General features: G+C 44.8%; 1 long non-coding RNA gene across 6 annotated transcripts in view; it reads left to right on the forward strand.

Annotated features, from left to right (window-relative positions):
• Window positions 1–18,196, forward strand: part of LOC135911933 (uncharacterized) — a 469,826-nt gene that overhangs the window by 228,948 nt on the left and 222,682 nt on the right. For 3 of the 6 annotated variants that reach the window (XR_010567517.2, XR_010567518.2, XR_010567512.2), the window contains exon 4: window positions 9,873–9,984. This is a non-coding gene — a long non-coding RNA (uncharacterized lncRNA). Of the gene's footprint in view, window positions 1–1,927; window positions 2,256–6,416; window positions 6,514–9,872; window positions 9,985–18,196 lie in introns of those variants that run through there. The other 3 variants (XR_011508634.1, XR_010567516.2, XR_010567513.2) reach the window with 3 other exon arrangements.

Genomic DNA, 18,196 nt, shown 5'->3' on the forward strand with positions numbered 1-18,196 from the left:
GAGACTAACTTATTTTTTGTTATAAATATCCAATCCGAGGAGACAGTAAAAATAAGCTGCTTATTACTGGCAGTGTTTTATTTGGCTTGATAGTTTGTCAGCCTCCTATGCTATAATAAACTCATCAAGCTTCAACAAATAAGCATGAATGAACGTGCCTATATGCACATAGCAATAAAACAATACAAGCCGCTTTGCATCGCATGCGTAGAAAACACTTTAGTCAATCCCCAATTGAAATCAAGCTGCAACAGGCGGTGCGGGCGCGATCAAACCGCACATCTGAACCTGAATGTCAATTTGCGCGGGTAGGGGTCCCACAAGAACAACAAAGTGGCGCCAACTGGGGACACCGACGCACTAACATAAATATGGACACTCAGGCGCTATAGTTCCAACAGCTTATTCTTGCGACCCTATTGCTGCTTTGTAAACAACTAACACCAACGTATTCTAAGCAAATCAGTGCGCAGAACATCAAAAAGAAAAGCATATGTCTTGCCAGCCTATTGATTAGAGGTATTCCTTGCAGGCACACCCAGAAAACCAAATTCTTTTGCTGTTAGCGCAATAGATGGCCTGCTTACACAAACTTCACCCATGCTTCTTGCACGAAAATGAAATCGAGGTAGCTGTTTCTAACCGCCACTGACTGGGCAACGTTTGCCCCATGTTCCTTAGAGCCCTAAGCTTTGCTATTGGCGGTGTAATGTTTTCACGTTGCTTTTAGAAAACATTGAATAGTTATCGAATATTTTACCCACGTCATGGGAGCATCGACCAACACGTTGGTCCGTGCCTTGTAGTGGCGTGCAGCAGCGAAAAAATTGAGGGTAGGGGAATGAGCCTGCAGCGTCCTGGTGTCAGAATATCATCCTCAAGGTCATTCCAATTAATAGAGTATGCTGCGTGCGCATGCCCATATCGTCGCTATTGTCGTAGCCACGGCTCTCGCCACGTCTCTCATCGTCGCTTTTGTCGACACTTCCATGAGGGTATATTAAGCCCCATATTAAGCCCCTCGGGACTTGTACATGACTGTTACAATATGGAAGACGCAGTAATTTTTGTTCGTGCAGTTGCTCTAACATCTTAAGTAGCTACTCTGCTGTGTGCGTCTTCCTAGTACAAACTGTTCTTTATTTACTGGCCGGGAGGCATACGTCTTAAAAAATTTGACAAAGCCGTCAAATGCATGCATGCAACCCTGTTTCATGCAGACATTGCAGCAATAAATTGGGGAAGGCTTTTTGTGTGTAATACGTCCCTTACATGTTTGACTGAAATGTGTTAATAGAGGCATGCCTGACAGCCGGCTGTGAAATTTTTTCGCATCACCAAAGTGAAGAATGTGGCTGATTTCCAAGCTAATTCGCAGAGTGAAAGGAATTTTGTTGAGATGTGGATTCATCTTATGGGTCAGTAGCCACAGCACCTTTCTATGCAAGGGGAATGCAGTAGATTGAAACTATATTTCTTGCATTTCGTGCTCCAAAAATATCTGCAGTACGGATTACAATCCAACGAAAGCTCGAGAACAACACTATCGCTTCGATCAATGTGCACTGCTGCTCCATCCGACCACCCGGGAATCTGGCTCGTAAACGGCATTTGGCACGTTCATTTCGTGCTCTGAGGGGTGCCCGCCATGAAGAAGCCCGACACGTGGCGCACCGCTGATATTGCTAGTCACTGCGAGCCAAAGTACCCCGATCCTGTGATAAGGCCGCTTTGGAGCTGTCGCAGAGCCATAGAAGTAACTCTTTGTGCTCTCTGTGAAGACCGCGATGATGCCAAGCCTATTGGGTGAACAATCGGACAACCCAATCACCCCTTCCAAGGAAAAATGAACGTGTCTGTCTGGCACGGTCGCTAAGGAAACAAACATTCCTGGGCGTCATTTTGCTCAGCTTTGCCGTTTGGTGAACGCTGACGTGGTGTGCGAGTTTCATTTCTTTCCTCCACTCTATAGTGTGTGCAGCGTCGCCGCCCCTCTGTTCTTTGTGGCGCGTCGCCACGGCATCGAAAATTAATTGGTACGCTCGTTCCTCCGCGCGCGCTTCCAACGACTCGTTTGTAAATCTTGCGTAATGCATAATTGCAGCGGTATATGCTCCCATTCGTGCTCTTGGTTCACGTCGTCTGTGTACGGTGCGGCTGTCTGCAGCTACAAACGGCGCCCTTGCATCCTCTACCACCACCTTCTCGCTGGTAGTGCCATGAAGAGTTTTGACTGAAGAAGTGCAGCATGCTGGGTGAGTATAACGGCACCCTAACCTGCGGCGTGAATGTAATTAACGGAGTATGAAATGGGCAAATCTTCGTGAAAATCGAAAAAGATGTTCTTCATACCCAACGAAGAGGCTCATTGGATATGCATTTGTGCTGCTGCGCACGGAGTCATGGGTTTGATTAAGAGTAAGAGCGGCCGGATTTGTGTAGACGTGAAATGCAAAAGCGCCAATGTATACTTCGATTTTAGTGCGTGCTAAAGAAAGCAAGTTGGCCAAGTTCAGAGCCATGCACCCTCTCGCCTGCCGCGTCGCATGTGTTGCTCCGGATGTAGCTTTTGCAGCGTTACCGATTCTGTCGCTTATTCAGCTATTTATTGGTTTGTTTAGCGGAAAAAGAGAGAGAGAGGGATGAAATACGAAAGTCAGCGAGGTTAACCGGAAGGAAGATATACAGTTCCCTATACAGTATTTATATTTAGCGACCAGCGGCATGCTTTAGTCATACTACAGTCGGCGACATTTCAGCGACGTGAAAGTTAAGTTTGCTGTGAAACTGACCTTCTAAATGGTTTTATTATTCGAAAGCTACGCAAAAGCTACTGAAATTGCTTGTACAGTGCATAGGCTCTTGTGACCGTGATGAAGGAACGCCTGTCTACACTCACAGAGGCCTTACGCTGCGAGTATTTGCCTAGTGACCTCTCTATGAGATATAAACCATAGAGAAATTTCTTTCTCTATGTAAATACTCTCTAGAAGGGGCACTTCTCGGCTTGCTTGCGAGGCGCGATCCACCAGGTAAAGTAACAACGTTGCTCCCTCGTCGACCTACTAATGGCAGAGGGTATACCTGAGGGTGGTACGACGCAAGTTCGAGGCAGAAAAGCTTTATCTTCCGTTGGTATAGCAAACGGCGCTTCGCTGGAAATCCGAAACGATTGAGTGACGCAGCGAAAGTAGGTCACTGGTGGATGAAGAAAGGCGCCTATATGACACGCTCCCGACAACAGCGGCTATACATTTGAGAGGTGACGCAGTGGAAAGAGCGCCCGCCTGTCAATGAATTAGGATATGCAGCGAAGCGCCGGTTGCTATAGCAACAGTAGATCATATATTTTCCGCCTTGAAGTTACGTCGGCCCGTCGATAGATATCTGCCGACAACGAACCGACGGGGCCGAACCGTGTCTGCTTTACCTGGTCGATCGGGTCTCGCGAGTGTCCTCACCTGAAGAGTATGTCTCTTACACCGGGGCCGCGACAAACGGGCTTCACATGGTGCTCACAAAATTTATACACCCGTGAGCAAAAGTATAAGGACCACGGGAGCGCGTGCCAAACTGCATTGACGCACCGTATTCTCGCACTACACCTGCTGTCGAGACTATATATAGCGCACGAGCGCTGGTGCCCATGCCTGTCCCATAATCGGGCAAGTCATGTCCTTTTTCTAAACGAGGCACACTGCTCGTCGAATCAACGTTCGACGGGCCGCCGACTTTTCCTTTTACTCTGCCCCGCCACATTTGCTCGACTCTTTCGCAGTAACGTAAACGCACTTGTGCTGGCTTGTGCGCCCGTTGCGCATTCCACTTCTTCGGCTGTCGCTTGACCTGCTGCATTCTCTGGCGTCTTTTGATGACTCGAGCAGAATGCCTTGCTCCTTACTGCGGCGTTATGTTAGCGGTAGCGCTGCCAATATTTGCTGGATGCAGTAATGAAACTACCCGCAGTTTTTCAATAAGCGTAAGTGTGCCACAATACTGTTGGCTTACTTCCTTTCTTTTTTTAACAAAACTACATTTTAAGCAGTGAAGCTCAGAAGTTTCTGGAACGCGAATGATTTCGTCGCAAATCTCAGAGTCGTAGGCATTTCGAAACTGGTGTCGTCCTCAGAATTTATTCAATAAAATTTTACTTTAGGCCACCGTCTACCACTCATAAATTTCAATATGTGCAAATAATAATAATAAAAAAATTATTAAATATTCAGCTAGTCGCTTCCATTTCTTGTACAAATTATTCGTGCCTCTAAAAGCAACCTAGCTGAAGAACAATTGTACTGCATGCCACGGGTGATGATTAAAAATTCTGTTAACGTTGAAATACCCAGCACAAACCGTCTGCCCCTACGTGTAACCTGTACTGGTTCTTCTCTACAGAATGATGCGACAAAACCAACGCTGCTGGCATATTGTGACTCTAAGCAATGAGCACCTTCGAGCGCATCATTTCATTTATGAAGCGACAATTATTTTGTTTGTGTTTGGTTTTATTTTAAAGCAAATAGCTTCGTTGTTTCTTCCAGCCGTTTAATTACTCGAGGAGACGCATTCGTCGCTAAAAAACGAACGTCCTGTCGCGCAATGGCTTTGAGATTTCTCAAGGTTGAGAAAGCGGCCACAGGTTTCCCAAGGCTGAGAAACGTGTGGTCGGTGGTGGCACCTTGTTAAGTTTCTGCTCTAATTGGTGTTTTCATGTCACCTGGTAATGGTCACGAAATGTACTCTGCTTCCTTGGGTAGAGCGCATTTTGGTCCCCTCTACTAGCAATGCTGTTAGTGACTGTGATCGCTGTTCCTATCGTGACATGGTGGTCGGAGGTTTTTCGATTACTTGAATTTGCTAAGGAACGGAACATTCCTATTCATTTATTTTTATTTTTTACGAAATCCAATAAAACGGGTCGGATTGCTGAGGGGGCTGCGATTTAAAGAAAAATGTTGGATTCGTTTGCTTTCGGAAACGCCCCCCCTCCCCCCCCCACCCCAAGTACAGCAAATCACCAAAATTCTCCGCAATAAATTTTCTGCCACGCTTTAGAACGGGGCCTGTAAATCGTCAAAACTATGAAGATCCACATATCTACGCAGCTGGGCTTGTTCACACGATTAGCAACTCGCATCATCGTTTCTCATGGATTTGGGCAACTTTGCTGAGTCGCTTGAGGCCGGGAGTGGCGTTAACGAACGCCTACTCTTATCGTTTGGGAATGGCTGAGGGACCGATGTCCAAATCTTGTGGGTGCGAGTAAAGCATCGAGCACCTATTGTGTACCTGCCCTCGCTACGATGTCCAATGCGTCTCTCTGCGGGCAACTTTACACCGACTTGACTCGAGACCCTTCACTGAGTCAAAGATACTCGGACCGAAAAAAAACAGTAGCTATGACTGTGACACGTAAAGTTAATCCTTTGAAGTTCCGCTACACCATCGATAACAACGCCTTGTCTCAGGTTACAAAATACAAATACTTAGAAGTAATAATTACATCAGATTTGAAATGGAATGACCACATAACGTACACCGTAAACAAGGCAATGAAACAACTTGGATATTTAAGAAGAACCCTTAGTAAATCCTCCACAGCAATTAGACTACTCGCGTACAAAACTTTCATTAGATCAATTCTAGAATATGCAGCAATCGTTTGGGATCCACACACAAAGTGCAATATTACCAAACTTGAAAATGTCCAACGCAAATGCGTCAGGTTCATATATAATTGTTATAGTTGGAAAAAATCCCCATCAGCCCTTTTGCAAACAGCCAATTTAGAGACCCTACAGGTAAGACGACACCAGGACAAACTAAAAATGTTCTACTTAATTTACCATAACCAACTTGGAATAAATAAAAATGCCTATTTTCATTCAATTACCCAGCGACAAACCCGTTCCTTCCATTCAAAGAAGGTGAGCGAGTTCTTGTGCAGAACAAATACATTCAAAGCCTCATTTCTCCCGAGCACAATTCGTACATGGAATAACCTACCTGCCAATGTGGTTGAGTGTTCGACGGTGTCTTCTTTCTTGAGCGCATTCCGCAATAGCTAACGTTACTTCACATTGTCGTGGCATAGTGTTTGTACTCCGCTTTGTATGGCTTATGTGGGTTCTTCTCATGCCGTACTTGCTCGACCAAATGTACATTGTATTCCTACATGCTGTATTGTTATGTACCCCACTCCTGCCTAAAGCCTGACATCCAGGCTGGCAGTATGTAATAAATAAATAAAATACCCGTCACTGACACGAAAAGCGATTCGTGCACAAGTACAGTACTTGAAGTGAACCGGCTTAAGAAACCGCTTATAGTGTCCCTGTGCATCCTCTCACACGCACTCAGTGCTTACTCTCTCCTTTTTTCATCTTTCTATTCCCCTTCCCCCACACCCTGTGTAGGGGAGCTAACCGGGTGCTCTTCTGGTTGACCTGCCTGCAGTTCCTGTCCTTACTTTCTCACTCTTGGACAAATTAACAGCATTCAGAATTACTCGAGGTGACAATGTGTTATTTGACCTGCATAAAGATTACGCAATTATTATTGCCGTAATGGAAACATGGCCTAGAGTCTGTTTCATGATTGAATTCTCATTTCACGAGAACTAGAAAGTTTGCGTGAACAAAGCATGTGTGTGTTGCAAAATTCCGGTGACCTGTGTTCTTATGAACCGTGCTGCGGTTGTGATCTTAAAATCTGTAGGTTTAGGTATGATTTCTGCCGTCATCAAGAATTATGTCTTAAGTGCGATTGTAAAGACAGCGTGATCTGGCCTTGCCGGTTACTTCACTGTTTATTATTCCTCACCTTCACGGTTTGCGCCACCTGCGGCAAAATATTTCGGCTGAAGCGTTACGCCATTATAGCTTACGTTTACGTTCCCCAAGTACACCATCATATTAAACAATTCACTCCACAGATTGAGCAACATTTGTGGTGACTTTTGTTTATCAACATGCGAAAAAACAGTTGTCAACACGCTTTGGGGCGTTAAACAACACAAACGCTTCACTCATTCGTAATTGAAGCAATACAGGAAAAGTTGCATATTTATGTTGAATTAACGCAGCAGGAGGTCAAAATAAATTATTGTCCCCCTAGTTCTTTGTATAATATTTACTCTGCCAAATGTATACTAGATACACACTGAAGCGTCTTTCGTTCCGTTGAATGATATATTTACCAACAGAGCGTTTCTTCTGGATGGACTGCGGAACATGGTTAGGAAAGTTGTGCAATTTTCATATCGTGCACGATTCGTGCAACCTGAGGCTTTTTCGCCAGAACGGTGGGGTTCTCCTACAGATGGTAAAACTACATAGGATTCGTGAGATTGGATATGCTTTCCCGTGGTACGCTACGTAAGCTGCAGTACCTGGCTTGATACTGGTAGTATGTCTTAGCTGTTAGGAGTCGGCCTGCAGCTAGCCAGGAACCTATATGCCGAACGCTTGTGCACGGACGCGCTCTTTCATATCAGAGCGGTAGATCATATCAGGACATTATCAGTTGTCCGGTTCTTTTCCATTTGTTCACGTGAAGTAAAAGGCAAAAGAGGGGACGACGTTACAAGAGACGCCGAACTCCAGGAATGGCCGCCTAATGTCACACTCACTTAGTGTAATCCGGTTGGTAGCATTCGCGCTGCCGCGTCGAAGGCGGTGTTTAGCGTCCATGATAGCCGAAATCATCGCCGACATGTCTTGGTCAGCGCTGCGATAGCGTCACGACGGCAGCCTGACAAAGCCGGTACGACGACAACGTAATCCCGTGAGCGTGACGATGATGACATGCAACGGCTATACGTAATAGTTTCCATTTCTACTCGCATACTCCACGGATGCCCGAGATTTTCTGCAAAAGTTGGCATTAAAATTACGCAGCTCACACAAAGTTAGTCAGTAGGTCTAAGCAAAAGTACGGTGAACCTCGAGAAGCGGTAAAATGCTTTCTGTGCAACAGACGCGTAGTGGATTTCGGCGACGAACACAGTCCGCAAGCATTAGCCGAGGCGGCGCAGAAATGCGACGCAGCGCCACCACTGAACACAGCATCCATAGCGGGAGCAGCCTAAGGAGAAGGAGGATGAAAGAGAGAAGGCAGGTGTGTTAACGAGAAATGCGTCTGGTTGACTACCCTACATTAGGGAGATGGGAAAGGGGGAATAGAAAGAATAGATAGAGGAGTGGAGCTGGGGAAGGAAACGCGGTGAGTTCGCGCATGCGCGAGGGAGGCCTCACCAAGTCAAATGCGTTCACAGGTCAGTCGACCTCGAGACCAATTAAAATTCCTTCACAGCTTTGTGGGCGGACGTGTGATGGGAAAGGTCTTCTAATAGCGCCTGCACAGACAACAGCCGATCGTACAATCGTCGCAACGCGATAGATCATGTTTGCCTTTCCTACTGAAATCGATGACAGTTGCGCGAGAAATGTTTGGTGTTCGCTGCTGGATACGTCGCATGCTGCACTATCGGTCATTCCAATCAAAGTAGTGCATGCCTTCGTGAAAGGCACTTCCAACGACAGCCTGTATAGAAGCGATGCCTCGCATCGGTGAAGCCCGGATGGAGGCCGGAGTTGGAGCGGAGGGTTCAGCTCGTCTAACCTGGTGCGCCCTACATTTGTTGTTTTACACTCCGTTAAAAAGCCTGCTTGCCAGGTAGCAAAGGATGACTTTCAGCGCCTGACCTCGGAGGAGGAATGCGAGCGCTTTGTTCTTGATGGAACTCTTGGAGCGGCTATGTCTGAGTGACCATTTCCACTGATCGTGCAATGGCCTGATAGCCATTGTAAAATAATTTCGTGGCCGTCTTATTCGACGTGATGGTGAATTTTGAGAATTTCGTACGTTAGCGTTTCGTGAGTTACACTTAGGAGAACTGATTGTACAGAGAGTAAAGCCGGTCTGAAGTAGGAAAACATGGCCCATGTACCAGGACTCTGTGCGAATAAATTGAGGTGCACTGGGAAGAGCCATGAGTTGTGCAGCAGTAGACGTCGTGACATGCGACGTCTTGAATCTTAGTGTTACACCTCTTGTAGGTGTAGGCACAACACCACTGGAACTGGTAGATGCGTTCGATCCGTTAGTATAGATGTGGAAATGGCTACTGTATTTCTCTCACAAAAGAAGTAAGCTCAGTTGTTTTAGTGTAGACGGTGGTAGAACAAAGTCGGGGAAATGAATATAGCAAAGAGACTGAGAACCGACCAAACAAGACTAAAATCAAAAGGTATAACAGGACCATGTCCCCAGCTTTATTGTGAACATTGGGGCCTTTAACGAATGCATAATTCACCAAAGAACCGGCAGCACTTCTGTTAAGTGATTGGCTATTCGACATACTCAATATAAGCAACCAAAGAAGACCTTATAGTTAGGTTCTTTTATTGCTTAGGGCGGCTAGACAGTGTGTCCGAGCCGACATTAGCTACTCTGTTCGAAGAAAAATATTTAAAAATCATGGTGAAAGATACGATCAGGTGACATATAGAGTATACGGTCGTTGGAAGTCTGACTACCGAAGAGCGCAGTTTTAAATGTGTAACTTGGACCACGTCTATAATTATTATTTTTGGAACGCTTTGGCTAGCGTAAGCTGGAACACCATATATCGCGGTGATTTTACCATGCATTGGTGGGGCAGCACTTCCTGCCATTTTGTGTGTGTTTTGCGTGCCATCTCTGACAGAACGGGTTATTTTAGGCAGTAACTTAAGCTAGTAACTTAAGCTAGGTAGTAACTGCAACTAAATTCACCGAACTCTCGCTCAATAGCCGTTTGCACATGAGTACGGGGAGACGACGGTGTAGAACAGCGCCTCCTTCGTAGTGCCAAACAAACTTCTTTGCAGATCCCCGAATGATGCAGGTGATTGAGATAACGCACCCCGCCTTTGCTTCGCGAGACTCCTTTGTACCCTGCGGTGCCTCATCGTAGGAGCTGCACGGAGACTCTACCGTACGGTGAGTCATAGCACAGCTCCTTTACTTTAATTATTTTACAGCCGACTTCGCATTAGTACCAGGTAAAGCAATTCGCATCACAGGATTTGAATCGTGCCTCCTTCGAGGAATTGTCGCACTGGTGCGTCCGGTGATTCGGTCTCGCGAATTGGCCAAATCACTCATTCCGAATTCCAACCACCTCTGGAAAAAAGGCAAATAATAACGTGAATGCCTTGTGCCGTTAACCTTATTAAAGAAAAAAGAAAGGGCGCAGTTGTCCAGAGCGGCAAAATCATAAGTAAAGTAAGTGCATAGTTTGTAAAAATTATCAATGATGCTATCAAAGTATTTGAGAGTATTGCAAGCACATAGGTTAAGCAATTTTTAGGCACATCGTGCATTTTGAAACTAGAAAACAGCGTGCCAAACCTTCCTCGGGACTTTTCAGTCAATTAGGCCTCAATAATGAGAAAAAGACACAGTTGCACGATAACAATGAACTATAAAGCCGGCAGTGTTTCTGTTCAATACGATACCATGCTGTCCCGTTACTGCAAATGAAACTTCTTGTGGGAGATTATGGTTGAGATGGTATGTTTACGACTCCTTTCTCCCATTGCCACAGGTTTGGACAGCCTCGTATGTCCGCTTTTGCAGTAGTTCGCACTTCACAGTAAAGCAGTGACCAGATAAAAGAAAAATTTCGTGATGTGGGATGGCTTATGTAAAGAAATTCAAGAAAGCAACATTCGTAGACACTTAAAGCACGTTTGGTTACAACAGGCGCGAAGTAAACCCTGTTGAATGAGCTATTGACTTTCCTGGGTTTGTAACTCGAAAACAGGCTTGTTCAAAAAAACCTAGTGCAAAAGTTTTTATTTATGCGAGAAAATAAAGCAATTGTCAATATTGCAATCCTCCCAAAGTTTCCTTTCACCCTTCGTAATTATTCACTTTCAACCGAAGACATCAATAGTTCTAAAAAAAATGTTTAGTTGCACTCGAAATGAGCATTAGATATTTCAATTCGGTGAAGCTATCTGTGAAGTTAGGTCTGTTGAGGCAAGCTACTTTCCTCAACGGTTGGATTACTCTAGTAAGAGCTTGTGGCGGGCCAGATTTGTATTGCACATCATTTATTTATTCTTAAGGGCCCCTAGTAGGGCATTACATAAGGAGGCCAGGGGGGGGGGGGCAATTGTCAGTAATAAAGAAAGCCATGTATACAATAAAAACATCGTTAGAACAAAAATAACGTGTTAGCGATGTTGCCTCCCTGTGGTGGAGCAAGCGGCATCTTCCCTACGAGAAAGTAAACGCGCCCATGTAATGCGACGATGGAGTATAAATGGTCCAAAGCTTCATTTATTACACGTAAAGCAGTTGCTGCCATAACCATGACATGTCCTCTTGCCCAAATGGTTGGCTCCGCGACGTTCCCTGTTCGACCAAATTGATCATTGATCATCGAACTCTCAAGTATGTTGAGCCATATGTCGGATACGGCGCCTGCTACGTGGTTTCGTTGCGGTTGCGTACCGCACTTCGTTAGGTTGATGGAGTAGCTTGTTCATTGTATATGCCGAAATGCGGGCTCAAATTAAAGCAGATGCTTTCTGAGTTGTCGTCTGAGCGATGTCACGGGGACAAAGGTGATGTCTGATGCGTGTCCAGGGAAGAATGGTCCTGACAGCTGTACGGCCCAATAAAGTACATATGTTAAGGTTCCCATATGCCTCCGTCATAATAATACATACCTATTTGGCGGAATAGTTAAAAAATGGGCGGCTTACCGAGAGGTGCAAGAATAGGGCAACTCAAACGTTATATACATCAGAACATCAAATAAATGATTTCAATTCGTTGAAAAGTTACATAGTAAATGTATTGCAATTAGTCAATTATTTGTATTTATTTGCAGTATAATTATACATCTTTGAGTATTCCAGCTCAATAAGTAATTTGCTTCAGTAAGTAAAACTTCTGGTAATGTTAAAATGTAGCACCCGATATGTATTGGTTTTATATAACGATGTATAATTTGATTATTCAGAAACGAGAAGCGTCCAATGGCAATGATTTTCCTGTCAGTGGTCAGTGCTACGTAAGTCGTTCATTCGCCAATGAACTACACACTTACACAAACACTCAGACGGGATGGGGAGAAAGGTACATAAAGAATGGCTTGCTTTAATGCGTCAGCAGCCACTATCGCAGAATAAAGAAGGGCTTAGACTACGAATGCTTTACGTGACCTGTTAAAAAGTCTCTAGACAGCTAACCGTGAGTGTTCTCTCTCGGTGGAAAATTTGATTGCTTCAGAATCGGAGTAGTAAAGACAAACAGAAAAAAAAACGTAAAGTACAATACATGACAAACTTCTTCAGTATAATTCACATGACTAATCGAACACCAGCCAGACGGTGCTCTCTAGTATTCGTTCCCACTAAATATGCTACCTTGAATAAACAGTACGGGCAACGTAAAAATCTGGCAGCAGTCCTAGATTCTCTCTCGTGCTAATCCACTTAGGTCAAACTGCTCCAGTGAAGCTACGTGGGTTTCCAGGTTCAGAAGAACAAAAGGAGAAATCTGCTATACTCAATGCGTCTTTAGCACATCTTGGCACTGAATATGCTCGGTTCAATACGTACAGTCAACGCTATCGAGGCTAGATTTCTTGCGGTGGCTTCGTTCGCACTTGGATATAGTTCGACGTTTTTTGACCGCAGTTGTGCACAAGTGTCTTTGTATATAGGCGCAGTATTGAATGAAACAATTTTTGATTCTTAGAAACGCACACACTGTGGTATACAGCTGATCATGCGTTGTTTTAGATCATTCTTATTTTCATTGTTCTTTTCGGGTTTTCGCAACCCGTCGCGAGGAGCTTCACGTGCATGCTCGCTCGAGCCAACGCTGTGGTCCCGCGTGAAGCATGCATGGAACGCGCAGCGAAGCATAGACGGAACGCGCTATGTGATAACTTTTCTTGCCCGAACATCTTGCGCAGCTTCCACATCGTTGGCTGCTATGTATGGAACGGAGTTCATGCACCGTTAAGCCCCTTTCCCGTGACGCATCGGTGCTCAAACGTTTTGAACCCGCACCGGATTTCGTCGCTCTGACGAGAGCGGAACAATGAACCATCAAACTAGTTGCAACAGATTCGGGGCATCCCAATTTCGCAAAGGGTATATCGCAGCAGCCAGGTATCCGCCAGGATCGGCGTTCGTGCGCATTCGTGCACTGCCGTGTTCGGGCTCGTACTCTTCGCTCGAGATGCCGACGGTGCACTTGGAGTTTATGAACGAGTGGCGCGCTGCTCTGCCGTGTGCGCATGCGTGTTCGCATCCAAGCCTGCATGAGTCAAGAACAGGAGAACATGGCATGCTATAGTGGCACGATGTTTGCGACAGCTTCAGCGAGGAACAAGATGAGATAAACCTAGAAGCACGCGCAGTTTCAGACCTGCTGTATCAGGCAGTGCTCGGGCAAATAAGAAGTCGGGTGAAGCTGACGCCGAGAATTATATGCTTACGCGTAAACGTAGCAGGGCCGGCGGTCTGTGCTCGCAGCTCCAGCGGTCTTCCAAGGGTTGTGAGCCCGTAATGAACCGCAAGATTGATGGAGACTACTGAGTTTTCTGTCTGGTCTAGGTAACGCCTAAAGGGGGAATATCTTTTTTATATTCACCCTTTTCCAAACTACCAAAATATCAAACGCATATATCAGGATAATCAATGGATGTTTACGGTCCTTGTAATTATAAGTGCAAGTAGAAGTCAGCGCATGTTCCTTATTGGCTAGCCGTTTCTTTGTCCTAGTTTAGTTCCACTCCTTTGGCATAAATTAAAAATTCAACATGCCGGAATATATTCTCACTCCTTTGCGTAATAAAGCCAGAAACGACGCGTTCTTTTTCGGCAAGCACTTGTACTTCATTACAAGCCGAAACATTTTTGCGAAGCTGGTTGTAACTTCGCCGAGCAATCATTTCACAATCTTTCCCGACCCCATTATTGTGACTGTGCTGAGAACCCGGCGCTGAATTACGTTATGAGAAAGCAACCTGTCATTCGAAGGCAGCGGCCACCGGAACAGAACATTCGAGCAAATAAAGCCGCTACGGATTCTTATATTGTTAACTTCATCGGCACTGACTGCTCTGATTAGATTAATCAGAGCAGTCAGTGCCGATGCGAATCCTAAGCTAATCCGTTACTTTGATGTCAATACCAGTTGCACTGGAAGCCTTGGCAAACTTGAGGATCTGTGTGGCGGGTCGCATGATCATTGGCGCGAATTGTAACTCGAGCACAGCTGACTGATATCGCTCGACGCGTAGCGGGACGAGCTATGCTCCAGCAACGTCAGTTATCATCGAAAGCAAGGCCCGTTGGCGTACTACACCAACACTGCCTTTCACGCAGTGGTTAGCGAAAGTTGCCAAGTGCCATTCAGTCGGTTGTTTTCGGAGGTTTCTTTCCAGTAGTCTTTATTTTTGGCTGGAGGCTAAATACAAGGCACACAATGCGAGGCGTCCGCAGAGAAAGTCTTCTGAATACCCTGACTTTGATGCGACTCCGATCCAAGCGCGCAGCTGTGTTGTTGCAGCCGCCGGGCTGCTGGATTATCCAATTATGGCGTAGTTGGGTTGCAAACGCAGCTTCAACGGCGTAAAGAATTGCGTGATGTCAAAAGCAAGTACAGCCCTTGGTAACGACCTTTTTGTGCATGTGCAACAGAACAGGAGCATTGGGTATTCCAAAAACAGCTAGAAGCGGACGTAACTGCTGAGCAGTCTGACCAGTGATTCTGTGTTGTGCCCTGGCGAGAGAGAACGATACATATGAGAAAGTAATGCTAAGCAGATAACCAGAATATTCTCTTTATTTGCGAAATACGCTCGTTCGGAATGTGTGCTAGGCGTTATATTTTTACACTCTCATTTTGGCGTCAATATGTGCAGAGGTTCACGTCGTAATTTCATGACAACTTACACTCTTGAAATTTGTTCGATACTAACGGGGAATGTACGGCGATTTCGCAACATTCTTTTTTCTTCTCTTGTGCGTTCTGTTAGCCTGCTTTTCTGTGATATAATCAATACTACCGATTTATTGTTTTTCCGTAATATGGCATGAAAAATGTTGTCACGTAGTTTATTCCATTAGAACAGCAATAATTCCTGCATGACCACAGCTTTCTAATAGTAAGAAAGATTCCGATGCTGCAATTAGGTTGTAACAGACCCTAGTGCATACAGAGATGAGCATGCTACGTAAAACATATGAGATGTGACCACTGAAAGGACAACTCGCTCAAAGTGAGCCAGCACTACGGGAAGCACATCCAGGTATCCAATCTACGAGTTTATGTAGCTGTGCTCCAAGTGGCATGACTTGGAGCACATCAATATAAGCAGATAGAGATACAGCTGACTGCATCTGTATCTTGCTTCATCTTGTTAAGAAAACAGCTCCACTTGGTCGCGCATGCGATATCTAGCTACCTATACCTGAGTGACTGGTGAAGCTACACACAAATGTCAATTGGGGTTGGCAAAGAGACGAACAAATCTGATTTCACTCACAGCCTTCGTGACGAGTTTTCCACTTTACTGTCAGGGAAGCAATTCTGTAAAAATCTAGAAAAACTTTCCCTTTGACAATATGCAGAAAAATGACATTCTTTAAAATAAAATAATCTGTGACATCCATTAAATGATGTTCTGTGTCGTAAATACAGCCATTTTCCGTGTTTTCTTTGTTTCCGCACGTTTATTTTTTTGTAGTTGAGTAATACATCAAAAGTTACAAAATAATGCATGCTAAGCTGCTACAATTGTACTGCGACATATACGCATGGTTGTATGAAATTAGATAACTACAGGATAGTTAATCAGAACGCAGATATGTATGATATCGGTGCCTTATATAAGGAAGCACACAGAAATCTTATCTGTAGAATTGCTAGTTTTGATCATAAATAGTGTCAAATTGGGCATCACAGAGCACGTAGCGGCCACGTATATCTGCGGAACGATTGCTGAGTTGATAAGCAAACAAATAAAGAAAACATAATGGATAGAAGCAAATATGCGAAACAACAAAATCAGAAAAGCCTTTTTTTAAGTTGCACAATTACGCCGCTATCGAGTGCAACGTTTATTAAAATGGGTAAGAGATTACTGAGAGAGGGAGAGAGAGAGAAGGAAGGTGGGGGTGTTAACCAGTCAAGGGTCTGGTTGCTTACCCTACCATGGGGGAAGGGGGAAGGGGAAGAGGGAGGGAGAGGGGGTATAGAGACGTGTAGGGAGAGTACTTGAGTCAAAGCCGCTTGTGCGAGCAGGCACTTAAGCTTTCACTGCCTTCTGAGCCGATGATCGGTGGGGACGGTGCTCTAGTATACTGTCTGTTCAATCAGAGCACGATCACCTAATTTCTTCAATGTGTTGGACAAAGATAGTCTTTGTGCTTGAAATTGAGGACAGTCGCACAATAAGTGGTCAATTTTCTCCTCGCATCCGCAAACATCACATCCAGGACTATCAGCCATTCCAATTAGTGCTGAGCAAGATTTCGGGAATGCAACTCAAGCCACAACCAACACTCAAGAGACGTTTTGCATCGGTTCGTTCCGGCCAGAGGTCCAAGTTTCAGTGAAGGGTTTAGTCTGTGGAGTCGGGTGTGCCTCGTATGTGCGGTATTCCACTCTGCTAAGGAGAGCGTGCGTGCTAGAGTGCGAAGTTGTCTCGGAGCGTCGGTCATTAAGAAAGGAATGGGGACGCAGTGGTCTTCCTTGTTTGATGTCCGAGCTGCCTTATCTGCGTCATCTTTTCCAATGATACCACAATGACCTGGCATCCATTGAAATTAGATATGACATTTTTCCCTCAAGTGAAGATTACTGTGAAAAATTAAAATCAATAATAAGGCTGCCTTTTGTTTGCGTGACAGAGAAGAATAGCAAAATAAGCTATAGTTTCATAGTATGTCTATAAGCCTCAGCCAGTGGCCGGAAAAGTTGCTGGTATGATGTGCATTTTGCGCCAATATAATATGGAAAAACGAGGTTAGGTTCAGCGCCGGTGATTTTTGTTGTGACTACTTTATAAGGATGCAAAGTTCCATGACTAGGATTCTTCGACAGAACAATATAACAAATGAGTGAGGTTATAACAGGCTCGCAAAAATCGTTCTTTGAATACGCATGAAGCATTGAACCGTGGAGAACGCGCTCGCAAATCCCGTAGTTGCTACCCGGCATCGTCGTATACAAGAATTGGCGGTACTCTGCTGTGAACCAATTTTTAGCCTCTATTCCTCTTTGTCCTGACCTGAGGCTCACAAGGTGAATCATTGTTTTCCTCACTGTAGTATTCGTTGTCTCATTCATTGCTTAACCTTAAAATGATTACCCCCTACTGCTTTCAATTTACCGTGCATCCGTTCTAATCAAACAATTTGTGAGCATTTTGTTATCCTCTTTCCGTGGCTTTCGAGCGTACGTTCGCGAGTGTTGTGCCACCGACGAGGGATGTTTTGACTTCCACACCAACTTTTGCATTTTATGAACTATTCAGAATGACTAATTCTTGCGCAGTTATAGCGTATGCTTATGCATGCGTGTTTGTGTGTGTTGGGGGGGGGGGTTCTATGTATTTATGTATGCGTGTGTGTGTGTGTAGCGAGAGAGAGAGAGCTAGACTCTTAATGAATCATGAACAGCATTCCCTGTCGGCACTCTAGTAAGGTATGATGACAAATAAAATATGAAAAGTACGCGACAGAGATGCGCAATTTAAGAAAAAAATTAGCACAGCACGCAACAAACTAAAGTATCTTAGTCAAACCAGTTTGTCTCAGGAAGATTAATAGTGCTATAGTTGCGCAGAGATAAAGGTGTACTAGTTATAGCGGTGACAGTCTTTTATAAATAAATATTCAGTGCGGACATTGAGGCTGTTCATTATAAAGTAAATTGCCTGAAAGCACAGAATAAGTGGGCTATGTCTTTCCGTATGGGGTTGCGCGCAAGGTATCTTGGTGACACCCTATCCATTTCATCTTAAATGGGAAATGTGTAGTATTGAGACATTTACCCGCATGGTGGTATAGGCATGCACGATTAAGCATGTTTTGCGACTTGGTCCACAGAGCTGTCACATGGGACAGAAAGTGCAACTAGGTCTGCATTGTTGTGCGTGTGTGTGTGTGTGACAGAT

Source organism: Dermacentor albipictus, chromosome 9 (assembly GCF_038994185.2).
Source record: "Dermacentor albipictus isolate Rhodes 1998 colony chromosome 9, USDA_Dalb.pri_finalv2, whole genome shotgun sequence".
In the NCBI taxonomy this organism is placed as follows: Eukaryota; Metazoa; Arthropoda; class Arachnida; order Ixodida; family Ixodidae; genus Dermacentor; species Dermacentor albipictus.